This window comes from Nyctibius grandis, chromosome 9, assembly GCF_013368605.1.
Source record: "Nyctibius grandis isolate bNycGra1 chromosome 9, bNycGra1.pri, whole genome shotgun sequence".
Lineage (NCBI taxonomy): Eukaryota > Metazoa > Chordata > Aves > Nyctibiiformes > Nyctibiidae > Nyctibius > Nyctibius grandis.
The window spans coordinates 13555501-13571067 of NC_090666.1; positions in this window are offsets into that span (position 1 = coordinate 13555501).

The following is a 15567-nucleotide window of genomic DNA, read 5'->3' on the forward strand; positions in this document are numbered from 1 at the left end:
GCAGACGAGTAAAGATGCAGACGGACACTAAGAAAGAGCTCAGAAGCAGAACACTTTGGGGCAGAGAACTGAGTGGGATTACAAAAATGTGCGCAAAGAGAGTATTTGTTCTTATTCTGCTGATTTTGCATGAATTCTTCATAAGCGTGGCTGTCTGGAACAACATATTCTGAATATTATCAATTCCTCCCTTTGACAGAAATGACCCTACAGCTTCCTAAATGTCGGACAATTTTAGCTACTGTTTTAGTCATTGGGAGAATTTCATGTGTCTGAACAGCATTAATTTAAAGATTTCACTAGAATCTGATGTTAGTGATTTTGTGTTCCAATTAAAAGAAGTTGATACAGGAACCAGTAAAATGATGTTTTCCATGTTCTGGAAAAGATTTTTTTCTGTATTCTGAAGTAATGAAAATATTCACCAAACCCACAAGCCACCTCTTTTTGGCTACCTTGGATTGTAACACTCCTATGAAGTTTCCTAGGAGGACACCAGATGTTTTAAAATGTGGCAAAATACAGATTTAAACTTTGAAAAATAAGGCCTAAACAGCTAATTATTGATGAATAGTACTGTGTAAAAATCCTAAATACACTGTTCTAGATGGAGCCAAACTCTGAGAATTTTATTTGAGTAAAACATGAATCAGCTGTGAAATAAAGTGTGTCAGCAGTTAAAGTGTATTTTCTTAGTGATAATTAATCATGAAGAATTATAGAAAACTGAGGAAGCAGCAAAAGATCTTCTTCGTAGACCAGGATTTTCTAGGAAAACCTTTGCTCTCTGCCAAAAGTTTCCCATACAAGTATTTTCATTCTTCTTTAAAGGGTAGATTGTGTTCTCATCTTGAAGTACAATTTAATGCAAATTTTCTCCAAGAAAAGTGTCTTAGACAGTTACAGGTGGGTAATTCTATCATGCAACAATAATATTTTTTGGGGAAAAAGCCTTCAAACCAAAAAAGGCAAAAAAATCATGTTATTGTATTGTAGCAAGAACATATAATTAATAAAACTAGAGTAAATAGTCACCTGCAGCCCTTAAGCCAAATAAATTCACCATAAGCATGAAAATTCAGCAGGAAAATAACATTTAAAATAGTAGTTATTTGAAATGTTCTTACTGTTCCTGCAGTTCCTTTGTTTAATGAATATATTTCAAACATCAGTGGCGCACACAAAGATTGACTTGAACTCTCTTTGTGTTGCTTTGTAGTTAATGGCAAACAGGACTTTAACCTCACCTCCCAAGCTCTATGTTACTTCTTCTTTAACTAGCTAAATAAATACCTGGTGCAGTTTAACTGTGCAATTTCACATTCTTCTTTTTCAACAATGGTGTTTAAAGAGTTTCTGTCCTCAGCTGGTTTTTGCTGACCTGCACCTGCTTCTCTCTTTTTGATACAAATCTTTTCAAAGAGGTGTAGGAAAAGAGGTGAGGGACCGGGTTCGGATTAAAATATTCCTCTGCTTTTGTCTACTTTTTCAGTGCTGTTTTAAACTGAAACCCAGTTCTTTGAACCAGTTCCTGTGCGTCCCTACACACAGTCAGGTCAGCATAATGGAAAGGATGGGGCAGGGCAGGAATGAGGGTTGTGAGCAGGGGGAGAGGGAGTTCCTTACACTGGAATTGCCACTGAAAATCATTAGAGATTGTAGCTGTATAGCCATCTAAAGCAGAAAAAAGACTTGCCACCAGAAACTTAGTTTAAAAAGATAAGAAAAAGAAGAGAGCAATAATTAGTTCACTAAAAGTGCAGTAAAATACGAACAGCTCATGTCAATGCACCTGTTCCCCACCTTTTGGCACAGCATAAAATAAGAGATTAAATATTTCTATATATATATTATCTGGTGGTGCGTGTGTGTGAGAAGACACATATGCAAGCAGGCACATGTGCAAGTCTCTTTTTTCCCTCCTGGTTATGTTGCTTGGCATGGGAACTGAGCAGAGAGGCCTGGAAGGAAGACATGGAGGTGGCTACTAATGTGTAAGAAGCTGCTGGATCTGGTCCTGTCAACAACGATCAGAGGAGGAGACTGCTAGACACAAGGGCTTGGGTGTGGTTTTGATTTAAGATATGTATCTGGATAATTAAACTGAGAAAAATATATTCGTTTTGGGGAAAGGAACTGTGACAAGTTCTGTCAACTTTGATTCTATCATCTGTATAAGTTTTTGAGATAGTGTTTCTAAACAGGGATGTAAACTTGTAAAGTGGCCTAACCCCCTTTCCTTCCATGGTCTGCACAATGCAAGCAATCGCTCAGAAACACAAAGATCTCACTCTACATTTCCCAGATTGAAACTGTAAATATTTAGATTATAATTATTTTCTGTGGGTTCATCTGACAACCTGATATGATTTTTACATGAAAGGCTTCCTGAAGTTTTAATTATACATCATTTATTTGAGGTTATAGTCATTTCTTTCTAAGTCTTGAAAGTAAGATTTTGATTTAATTGGTTTTCAAGGAGCTGTGCAGTTCATTTGCTGTTGTTATGAGGCATGTATCATCTCCCATTTAATTATTTTTGTTTTGAGCACAAAAATTATTGTCTGTTTTCTGTGGCAGCTCCTATCCTTCTCTTATAGCTGCATGTGTGACTGCTGTAACCTTGTCTGGAGGACACCTTTTTAGTGTCAGCAGGTTTGTCTTTAAATTTCTATGTGAGGTTATGTGAATATAGTAGGGAACAGAAATCCAACCTGTACTTTTGTTAAGTGCTATTATTTATTTTAAAAGTATTTTCTTCGACAAGTCATAGGCTTGGCTAGATCCTGAAAGAATGCTCATGTGAGAAACACCTCTTCTCATCTTGGGTCCCAGCACCCCTGGATGCATCAGGTGTCCTGTGGAGGATGTGTCCCGTGCTGGCCCAGGCAGCTGCCCTGACTGCTGGAGACGTGCAAGCGGCAGATCTCCCATGGCCACTTTCTCTCCAAAACGACCAGGTGCCCACTGTGACCCCAAAGCTTGCTCAGGTTTTCTCTACCCGCTACTTACCCCTCTGAATCTCCCAGCTCTGCCCTGTCTGTTCTGTACCTTGTCAATGTGTGCCAGGACTAATGGACATCTGCAATAACCCGATTCTTTTTGATACTGAAAAGTCCTGAGCAAGGGACTATTCCCGCGAGCTGCTGAGCTGGTGGTAACTGTGAAAGGGTGGTTAGCCGGAAGAGCTGGGTGACAGTAAGCAGCTTTGATGGAGTAAATTGCTGGTGAGGCAACAGCTGCTTGAGGATATGTGAACCAGCCCTGGATGTGCTGTGTAGGGGGTGGAGCTGCAGATTATTTGTCCTCAGATGTTCCTTTCCATGTGGGCTAAACAGGCAGGCAGCCTCGTACGGGTGATGTGAAACCTATTGGTGGATTCACGAAACAAGCTTTTCTCACAGATGCTTCCCACAGTGCAACTGTGCTGCCCGCTGGCCTTAGTGGGGGATTTTCTAATTGCTTTTCATCTTAACCAGCCCTGTACTGCTCTAGAAATTTCCTCAGCCATTTTGCTGGATGCTTTAATCATGTTTACACTACCTATGCAGTCTCAGCAACACCGTGCTATCTTATGTGAAGTCTATTAGCCCTGTTTCAGTTCTGTTTGTTTATTGTCATGTTAATTATTTTTTCCAGAACTATACATGTTTTCAATAATACACTAGATTTTCCATGTGTCAGCTCTTTGGACAAAGAACCCTGTTTGATTAGCTCTTAGATCTTTTCTTAATTCATCAGCCACTCTTTTTTTTCGCCCATTTCCAAACTGGCAAAAAATAAATGGGTTCAGAAGTATTACCTTGAAGTCCAACAGTGCTGGATTCAGAGTTAAATGAGTGAGGACAGACTTTATAATTCCTAGGTAGAGGGACAAGGTAGAAAGTAGCTGATAAATGGCTGTTATTGTGCTCTTTTTGGTCACAGAAGACAGAAATAATTTTCTCTAAATGTACTGCTATTATTATTAAGCTATTTAAAAAACAGAATCTTTTCTCCCAAGTTTGAGGTGATACCTTCTGTTGGGTTATCATTTTAAGTGCTTATTTACGTATGAACTGCAGGTGACTATTCAATAAATCCGTTTTGCTTGTCATTAATATTAGAAGATTTCCAACTTCCACTTGCATGCTTTATTTATGATCAAGTTCTTGCAATCAGAAATGTGATCTTTAATAAAATGAAATGTATGCGTCTGATGGAAAGAAGCATTAATCATGCAGAAAGCAACCAATACACATTTATTTCTTTTTGCTATATTGTCGCATTGTATTTCTATAGGTTAATCATGATTTGTAAGAAATATGTAAACATATTTTCAAAGAAGTACTTTCATTTAATGCACTGTGAGTCCAAATGAACAAGAGTATGTTCAGTTCCCTCTCCTATTCAGAGAGCAGGGCAATCCAATGTCCATTTACCTCTACTTTGCTTCTAGGTATTTCTATTATCTTGGATGTTGCGGATACCGAACTGAAAGACTTGCGATTCCTTAGAGAACACATTTTAAACATCAGTACCACAGTGAAGTGATTCCAATTTTCCATAACGTTACTGAAAGTTAGCCCATTCTTTGTACTAATCATTAGTGCTCTCTTGAATGCACATAAACGATTAGTTTTGATATTTCATTTATTTACACTAAAACAACTGTGTAAACTGTGTAAACAACTGTGTCCTGTAAAACAACTAATCGGTGAGTTTGTTAATATTCTGCTTATGGCAACTGGGGATGTTTGTTTAGCAGTAAACTCATTTCAGAGCTTATTCTTTTGGCAAAGAATATTTTCAGACCACCAACCTTTCTATTGAGTGAGCTGTACTGTATTTAAATCATACAAATATGAATCACATAAATGAAAAAAGTGTATTCATGGCAGAGCTGTAACAGCCAAGAAGGTGTGAATGAAAAATGACTGAAAAAATTCTTTGAATAGTTGCATTAATTTCTACAGGAATTAATTGCAGTTATCATTATATCCCTTTTGTGCTCACTGTCATCAACAGCCACTAATCAGTTGAATCTCACAGGCCCACGCATAAATGTAAAATGACCTGCACATTCTTCTGTCTGAGGCTCAATTTGGCACTGCTATGCACAGCTGAGTAGGGTCGGCCATTCAAGAAGCAGCAGAAGTGTACCAGGCTCAGTCACATCTAGGCAGTGCAGCTCAGCCCTCAAATGCTGAGCAGTTTGTGTTACCTAAACAGATGACAAAGTGAAAATCGGACAAAGAACTGCTATATGTCACTGATGGAGCGTTGTCAGGCAGACACAAAGGCTTTCAGTGCTGGATGTGTATGCCAGCCACGGGGTGGGTAAAACAGAGATATCCCCATCACCTCTTCCTCCTGCTTATACAGTGTCTGCCACACGCACCATAACATCACCTGGATGTTGGATAAAGTTGCAGGAGTGTGGGGTAATACTGGTGCTGGAGACCCTGCGGGGCTTTGGCACAGGATTGGTTTCAATGTGCTGAGCATGATCAGCGCTAAAGTCTGCTGAGTATGGCCAGAACTTTAGGCAGAGGTAAGCCTGAAAGCTTAGATGCCGTGAGGTTTTGATGGCTAGGAGACTGGGTGTGGGTGTGGGCAACTGAGGATCTAAATTTTGAACTTTGATGCCTACAATGGCAACTGGATCCTATATCCATCTGAATCCCATCCTTAGCCCTCAGTGAGCTGGAACATTGTTTCTGTGGGAAAAGCCCTGAGGACAAGATTCTTAATAGTTGTAAATTGGCATAGTATCACTGAGTGTACTGAAGCTGACATAATTTGCACTACCAGAGGATTTGGCCCTCTGTCTTTAGTTGGAGTCTTCTGTAGTCAGATCAGCAAGTAGTGGGTATTAGAGGCATCTCATTATGGAGGAGCCATATTCACCCATGTTCTCTCTCTGGGAGGTCTCACTCTTCTTCTTTCATGATTTCTGTAGTTGTACCAATGCAGAATAGAGGTCAATGCCACTTAGAAAACAAGTTAGTTTTTTAGACTGAAGCTCCACAACAGAAATTCTGGCTGATGAGGCTCCTCTCTGGGCTGGGGGGCTGTGTGTGGGAGGGAGGAGGGATTTGCAAAGCTATGCAGCTGGCCAGGGAGAATATCTGTGCAATCTAAGGATCTTTCTCTTCCCTTCTTTTTATTTCTCCCTTCCCCACATTTATTTTCTTCTTCTCTTCCTTTCTTGCTTAGTTAAAGAGCTGTTCCTATTCAGCAGCCTGTTCAAGATCCGCTCAGGACTGTCGCTTAGTGAAATACAGAACTGCAGACATAGCAGGACAAGCAGAGCTTTTGAATAACTGGCGGTTGAAAGGCACTGTTTGGCAGTGCTAATTGTACACAGAGTATTGCCCAACTGCACTGCTCTATTTAATGACTTGTCAGTGTATATATTTTATAACCCTTTGTTAGCCTTGAAAATTTGCTTAGGCTGATACACAAAACTCAAAGTTGGTGCCACAATTGTAATTGAAGTATGAAAATATTCCAAACCCCTGCTTCCTCTCAATAGTGACTGTGGTAAATTCCCTGCAATTAAGAAAACTCCCAAGTGGTCTTCTCAAAATGCTGCTACATATTGCTTCAAATTATGGACCAGAAGTTTTGTATGATTTTATGCAGTAGATGTACTCTCAAGGGAAGGACTCTGGTGAAGTAACTAGTTTACTTCATAGAAAATCCCATAAAACTTTCCCATCATTTTCCTGTCTTTTGATACTAATTTACAATAATAATAGCAAGAAAAATCAGAAGTGTTGAGGAGGGGGTTAGAAACAACCCCGTTTTGAGACTGTTTAGACATAAGCAAAAAACTCAGAGAGAGAGTTTGTCCATGCCTTGAACACAAGATAGTTTTGCTTGCATTTTGCAAGTGAGGCTACAGTTGTGAGTTTTAAGTGACACTTTGCTTTTGCCACCAATATCCTTCTTCCATGGCATACACAGCTGACAATAAACTTCAGTGGGAACTTGGTATGTCACCCCTGCATTTATGCATTTCTCTTCCAACTAGAACTTAATAATTACAAGATTCCTAGCTTCCCAGAAGCTGGGAAGGTGAGTTTAGTGTAGACAACTTACCCATGTTATTGTACTTCTGTGGCTTTTAGAACTGGTATACAATAGCCCAAATAAGGCAATTGGAGTGGTAGGACTGAGATATACTGATTATACCGACACAGTGATAACCACAGTGATATAATTATACCAGTATAGTAATATGAGTAACTTTTCTTGTTTAAGCAAGCCTCAAGTCAAACCCTTAACATTATTAAATTGTAGTTTTGCATTATGAACAATAATAGTATAGAGAGTTTCAGATATTAGAAATATTTAGTCTGTTCACAGGAGACCAGAACAGGATTATATTCTCAGAGTGTATTAGTGCTTTGTTTTTGTTAATTTTAAATGTCTCAAGGGAATGAAGCTTTCACCATTTCCATAGAGACAGTATTTCACAGCCCATAGATCTTTCTGTCAGGAATATTCACCTTACAGTCTCTCAAATTTTTCTTTTTATGCAAGTTTGGTAGCATTTTTAACTCCCTTGGATAGCTTTATATGGGAGGGGTGAAAGGGGAGGAATTAGAGATATACCAAAAACAGTGAAGTCTGAGGAAAGCTCTAAATTATTTCCTCATTAAAAAAAAGTCGCAGCACCACAGATTGAATGTTGCTGTCATCAGCACCTTTAACAGTTTGAGTGCTGCTATGATAAAAATAAACTTAAAAAGATCTTAATGTCAAATGAAGCAGAAATTTTACAAAAACAAGTGAAATTTCTTCTAGAGATAAGAGTAAAATATCGCTTCGACTCACTCTAGCAGATTTCCTCACATAATCTAATTTATCTGCTTTAAACCTCAAGGAATTTGTACTGGTTTATAGACAGTGAGACCTTGCAATGAAATGGAGAAGCGGGAGTTAACTTTAAAAACATACTGGCTTTCTCCCAAGCAGTGAGTGCTGACAAGTATAACCATATTACTAAAATCACATCAGCAACATGATATATTAAATAAAAACATGATCGTCTACAGCCAAAGTAGTTTGTATTTTGTCCATGAAAAAGCATTGTGTTACATCAATCTGTCCAAAAAATGGGGCACATCAGAAAACACTGTTAAGAAGGCTTTTAAAACACATCATTGAGATTACAGCACCTTTAAAAATAAACAGCACTGAATACCAACACAGGTAAAATGTCATTGTGAAACCCAGATCTGAAATTCAACGGCATGCTTTACAGCTTTCCAGTGTGTGATAAAATCTGTTCACCAGATGTACTATCTGTCTCCTGCGTAGCATACTTGAGCATCATCTAGGCCTGAGGCCCATTTATTTCATGTAATTGCTTTCCCTGTGCACACCTTAGGGCACCCTAATTCTCCATTTTATTTCAGGCACTGTACAGGGTACCATCTGGTAGTGTTAAGCTCATCTCATTTTATTGCACTATTGCAGTGGCTATACCCAGCCCTATAGCATTCTTTCAATGAAGAGAGAGTTCAGTTACGGCCAGCTATTTACTTTTGCCAGAAATAAGGTAGTTTTTAACTATACACATGCAGAGTTCACATGTATATCAGTCTCACCTGAAACTCAGATCACTGCTTTTCACCCCATATGGGTAAAAATAAATAAAGAAATGGTGACTTGCTGATATTCAGGTACAGCAGCAGTGTTGGGATGGTGTTCTCTTCTGTTAAGAGTCAGACACCTAAATTCTTCTTACTCCTCTGAGTAATGATGTCTTTTTAGTATCTCACTTTTATTATTTCTATTAAAATGAGCAAAAAATTATTATATCACACCTTAAAAAGACACCTTACAGGAATAGCTTAATATTTAAAGGTAGCAATATACCTCTCAACTGTACTTCGTTACGAAGTTCATTTACTATTTTAGGCACAAATTTACTTCTGTATATCACATTCCTGCTGTTATCCTCTTGTTTATTCTTGTAAATTATTGCCACTAAAAAACTGAACTTGCAATTGAGTTTATAGAAAACTTCATCCATTTCTAGGTTCTTCTTAATTGTCTGCCATTTTTAATCATTTCCCTCCTTTTGAGTCTTTGTCACATATTTTAACGGCCTGATTTTTTTTAAAACTCCCTTTTGTGCCAGCAATTTTGTGCTCTTGGTTATTGCTACTTAGATGTCTAACTACCTGCTTGTGCCCACAAACGAGGGAGTTGGAAGTCTAAGTGCCATTAATTGCTCCCACAGTTGTCATGTGCAAATAGGGACCCTGGGTTTTCAAACTCTGAATTTTGCTGGAATAGGTTTGAAGCACATCAGGTTTGAAAGTGCAACGTTGCTGTTTGCTGTACAGCCAAATTCTACTTTCCTGTAAACTCTGCTGACCAGAATGCCTGTGTGCCGGTAAGGCAGACCAGAATTACCCTCACTGCTGCAGCTGTACCACTGTTGGAGAGGAAGAAACCCACTTTGCCAAATCGTGGTGGAAACATCATGTGAAGCACATTTGACTCCAACAAAATACACAAGTTTCAGTGTTTCTTAGATGTGTGAAATAGATCCTGTTCTTGAAGTCAACAGCAGCACGAATGAAAAAAATGAACTGCTTTTCCTCCCAGGCTTTTTTAGAACTATTTATATCACATTTTCATTGCATCCCCTTCCCCTAGTGCTTTCTCTCTAGGCAACATCAGCACCAGATTAAGCTTATCTGGATGCAGCCTAACACCTTCCCTCCTCCCTCCACCTCTGTAGCTCTGTCTCTTCTTTGTAGCAGTAGTTGGACAGGATCTCATCTTTTTAAGAAGTATGTGTAAGTGTCACTTGGGAGCAATAGTTATGTTAGGCAATGTTTCCAGACAGAGCTCAGGCAGTGTAGATTTGCCCAGTAATCACAGGGGTGGCATCTGTCCTTTCTCACCCTGGGCAATAGCAGAGGTTCCCTTCTGTTGAAAGACAAAAATGTCCTACTTCTTTCAGGTATGGTTTCAGGCTTTCTGCAAACTCTGGCTGATGCCATTTCCACAGAGCCACTCAGTTTCTGTGTCACTCTTAGCTGTGAAAATCTGGGTGAAACACTGATGTGACTGAATGCTCCCAGTAGCTGGGCAGTGTCCATCTTCATCCATCCCCAAACAAGGCAACTGTTGAAAGAAACCTGGAGGGGCTTTGAAAGTGTTGATTTTAGATAAGTATTTAAGTTACTGACCTGCCATTTCCAGTGCTGAAAATTACTCTTTTTCTATAATATGCTGCATATGACAAGAAGATGACAGTGGACCTCCTCAGAAAATAGCATAGCACAGCTCTGGTGAGCAGCACAAACAAACTCATAATAAAAAAACAATCACTGTTAAAATGCATTCTCCCCTTTCTCCTGACTTTCTCATTCATTGATTACTAATAGCCGCAGCATGGCATTAATAGCCATGTCTGAAAATGCCACCTTCCGGATAAATAAATTATAACACAATGAAACTTTAAAAAGGTGGAATTATGTTCCTTTGTGTAAATTCTGTATGTTTTGCATTCACTGGCAACGGCAAATGTAGGTAGATTCACCTGGATTAGCTGTCTGCATTGATATAAAGGGCAGGTGAGTGAAAAGAATAATTCTATCACTCTTTGTTTTAGGAAGAGTTTATTTTACTGTTTTCAGTCTCAGCTGAAATCGGGAGTACTGGATTGTGACTAGATAAGCTGTGATTCTTAGCAGCCATACAAAGTACATTTTTCTGATGGTTTGTAACTCAGTAAAAGTCTCCAGTGAAAAAAAAGGTTCATATTTATTTTCCTGCAGACTTCCACCTCCTTTAACTTACAAGTCACTTCATTCTGTAGAAATATTAATGATAATCTTAGTATGAAGACTCATTTCTCCACCCCATCAAACAGAACATCCCAATAATTCCAAATACATTCGTCTGCAAAGAGCTAAGTGTCTGAACAAGCCACCATAGGCCTTAGAGGAGACAGAGCTCAGAAATTCTGGTAGATAACTGAGTCCTGAGATTTTCCATATACCAAGAAATGATGCTGTAAGGAAGGGGAGAGAACTTCAGAGCTGACAAGGTGCGATGGACAGGTGTGGGTGCAGCAGGGTACCAGACGATATCTGTTGAAGGACTGCAGCCTTAAATATAATTAAGACTGTTCATTTGGCATAGCAAAAAGAAAACTGATAGATTTTTATTGATAAAAATGCAAATGTGATAATTTGAGCTAAAAGGGGAAAAGTAATTGCACACACTCGTTCCTATTAAATTTATTTTCCATTAGCAAAATGCTAATTAACCATTAATCATTTGATAATGTGTATGTAGCAAAAGCAGCTCAAAAGTGAAATTGTCTAAATAAATAGCACAGTAGCCAGCCAAGGTGAAAAATACCATGTTTCTTTATAAAGAAGAAAAGTAGAAATCACTGTTTCCCCTTACAGAAATTGTAGCTGTGGCATACATACAGCCTTAGTTACAACACCTGAGAGTTACGACTAGCTAGTCAATCTTTTCCTGCAAGTGGCTGCAGTTAAATGGAAGCAACACTAAAACAGACTTACCTGTCTCTGCAATCAAACTGGAAGAAGACTGTCTTGGGATTCATTGGGCAGAGGAATTTGAAAGCATCACATTCTTGCAGAGGTTCCCTCTGAGCCCGAAGGATGCCTTCCCAGCACTACTGACTCCTACTCTGAGCTAATTTTGCTCCACTCCCGTTGCACATTTTTGCACACATAGGCCCCCGGAGTGCTGTGCAGACAGACCTGCCGGCATTTCCTGTTTATTTCAGTCTCTGGCATGATATTGCAAGTAACATCTCAGCCTGGAAGTATAGTAAATGAAGTGTGCATGCAAATTACTAGCAAACCATCTTTTCCATTTTACAGAAGGTTCTTGTTCGATTGGTTCATTTTGCAAGACTTAATTCTATAGGATAGGATAGGCTTTTTTCCTACTAAAAAAAAATCCCTAATAACCAGTCCCACATCTGAGACAGTGAAGATTAAAATCAACCATTGTGTAGGATGCGAGAAGTAACTATTTTTCACAGGCTTTTTACTGCACATTTGGGATTATGATCATATTATGCAAATGCATTTTATGAAACCATAACACATAAATGTGTACTATTGTTATTACACATTTGCAGCCTAGCATGTGAAGTCTCCAAAAGAGCCATTCTGGTGTCTTCTCTCGTTGTGTATTATGAATAATAAACAAAATGTAGTTAGACATATTCTGTATTACGGAACAATAATAACAAAAATTGCATCCTGTCGTTAACATACATCGTGTATCCTGGTAGCTCAGAAAGATATTTCAATGTGAATGCATGTTAAACAAAAAGAAGAAGTTGTCTAATTCATAGCAGGAACAGGGACTGTTTGAGACAGCTCTGTTTGTTGTACTTGGAGGGAGGGATGGCAACCAAAATTCTACTTGTTCTTCATTTCTTTCAGCTTCACAATGGCATTGTCTTTGTCACTGGAGTCGCTGGCTGCATGGTCGTTCCTGTGTATTGCAGTCATATTTTACAAAGTACTGTTATAGGCCTCAAAATAACTGTTCTTATATTTGTTTTCTAAAGAACTCCAAAGAAGCAACTGGTGTTTGGGCAGCCCGGCTGCTACTGCAATGCCTTGCCTGGGATGCTAACCTATTGACAATGCCAAATGCAATGGTTAAGTTGATGAGGGCATTCAGACATTGAATCACAATTATATATTATTTCTTCTTAAATTAGTAATGAAAAAGGAAGTAATTTAGCAGCTTTCCCACTTCAGCCTGATTTTTGCACTTTAGATGCAAAAAAAGTCCCTATCAATGTTCCTGAAAAACTCTGTAGCAACACTGGCTTGTGACTTACAGGTGTGCTCCCATTTCCACTTATTTCACGGATCTCAGACCTATGCAGAGTGTCTGTTCCCCTTTATGCAGCATGCAAAGTCACACTGGCTAGTTTTATTCTGCTGTAATGTACAGAACTGCATCTCCCTACCTCTTACCTGTTACCATTGCTTCTATTGGGTCACAGCTTGTCAGACACAAATCTGTGCCATGTTACTAAAACCCGTACTCATGCAGTGTTATTATTGGTGTTTCTGATATCCCAGAATGATATCTGGGGCCTTTTATGTGCTTGCCAATTCTGAGAGAGACAAAAACAAAGGAGAAAAATGGAGCTGTTCTGCTGTTCCCCAGATGAAGTCTTTAATAAGGGCACTTTTCCAGGGTGAATGAAATGGTAATTATTTTTTTTTTCTTGGTCAAATGTATTCTGCTACTAAATTAAGTTTGTTCTATCTGCTAGAGCTGTTTCCAGTGTAATCTTGCCCATATAAGCTGAAATATTACAAAGGCTTTAAACGTCTTTTGTAGGTTGAGTTGACCACAGGTTCTGGGGATTACTACTTGAATATAGTTATGTGAGATGCAATTAGAACTGCCTTATAACTCTTTATCATAACAATCTCTCTGCTTGCAAAGCTGGAAAAAGATTAACTTAATAGCATGGTTCAGTAGAACAAGCCAAGAGGAATGAGCTCTAGAAAAATATTACTTTAATTCAAACATCTGTATTTTGAAAATTCCTACAGGTATTAAAGAAGATTCCATGTCTAGATTACATTAGAGGCATGATATCTATGTGAATTTATGTGTTCTGGATAACGAAAATTGCCTATCTCTAAAGCTTTTTTCCTTCTTTTTTTCTACTGCAAAAAGTATTTGTAAAGGTAATTTCACCAGACATTTGGAGACTTTTCTATCCATATGGCTCTTTATGAATAGGTAATTTTCATCTGTGCTCTACTCAACTGGATGTTTATAAGACTGTCTGGTTTCAAAGATGCCCACTAAAAAAATATAATTGCCCTAAAATGACTAACATAAGATTTATTCAGTTACCCTTTAAGTACTTTGCAACTTATTTCCATTTTTCTCCCTCTAATTTTGCCTCCAGTAAAATCCTAAATTTTTCTAATTTGCTGTGCTATTTTAATTAGTCAATTTTCCCTTATTTGTACAAGTAAGCAGTCTTATAAGTTTGAGACTGTAAATCATTCATCCATTAAAAACTCTATTTCCTCATTTTGCAAGTTCGATTCATTTAGAAAAGAAAAAACCTTGGCGTGGAACAGAATTATGCAATGTCACGGACACATTAACATTTGGATCAAAATTTTACATTGTGTCAGCCAGTAAACAGTATAAATGGTTCAGATTTGCAATAAATAATTGTCTATTAATACCGTGGCGTAGTGTAGCAAATTAAAGTCTCACTTCAGTAAGCACAGATGTAGGTAAGAGCTGGGGCCTAAAGAAAGCAACTGCCATGCAGCATTAGAATAGAAAGAGAGCATCATGAAGCGTTACTGTATCTTTCCAGCAATGAGGATAATGTATACGGATTTAAACAGCTATAGAGAAACATAGGGAGAGGTAGGTTGTGGGTGCATTTAAGTCTAATCAGGCAAGATTTAGAACCGTTTGTTTTAGATGCTCTGGCAGACGCTTCCCTTACAGAAGATTAAGAGAAGCATTTTAAAATACAGCGTTGTGTGCTGTCGCATACAGAGCAGAGCCTGTAATTCAGGAAGATCAGGACATATGATACTCAGGGACCTCCTGGGTCATATGTTGGGTCCATTCCTGTGGTAGTCAAACACCCCCAAAAATCTTACCTGTACACTTCTTTTGTCAAACTGCCCTATTTTGCAGCTTGCCAGTTGTTGCCAATTGTCTTGAGATTTTCACAAATTTAATCGCTAACTGAAATTTTGTCAAATTACTTCAGTAACTTCCTGCCCCACAGGCTGTGAGCAGGTGGTTCTGAACACTCAAAATCTGAAACTAAAAGTTCAGTTTCTCATGTGGGTTATTCCTGGGAATGTTTTAACAAGTAGACATGCCATTACTTCAGTGTGGAAATTCAACACAAATAGAAGCATGAAAAGAGATTAATTTACAAATTCAAATATATATGAACAATTAGGTATTGACAATTATTTAGAGAGCTCCAGTTCATAGTATTGTCTCTCAGCTGTCTCTAGTGGTGTCACCCATGAACCATAATTGTTGTTACTGCAGTTCTGAGCATGTTTTTTCTTTTGCGTTACCAGCTCTGCCCATAATCCTGTAACACAATCTAGCTTGTCCATATACTAATGGGAAGGCATTAATCAAAACATTGTTCTCTGTTCCATTAACTATAGAGCAATAGCTCCTTATTTTGTATTTCTTAATGGTTTCGTTGTCCATGTCTGTTTAAAAGCGCAGCTTCAGTGTGCTGGACTACGAGTCTTCCATGGTCTATGCTTGATTGGCTGAGTAATCTCTCTCATTTTCTTTGGCACTTTGTGTTCATGTCCTTGGTGTCCAGAGCACGAGTCAGTGGGTTTTTAAGCAGAGTACAAGATCTGTATTTTGTAGGCAAGATGGCTTATTTAAAGTAGATCTGAAGCTGGTCCTGCTAGCTGCACAAGACAAGGGCTTAAAAATCTTCCTCCAGTGTCTGGCTGTTTACAGGCCAAACAAAATCTAATGCTTGCTCTGAAGGAACGCAAGAACGATCTGCTT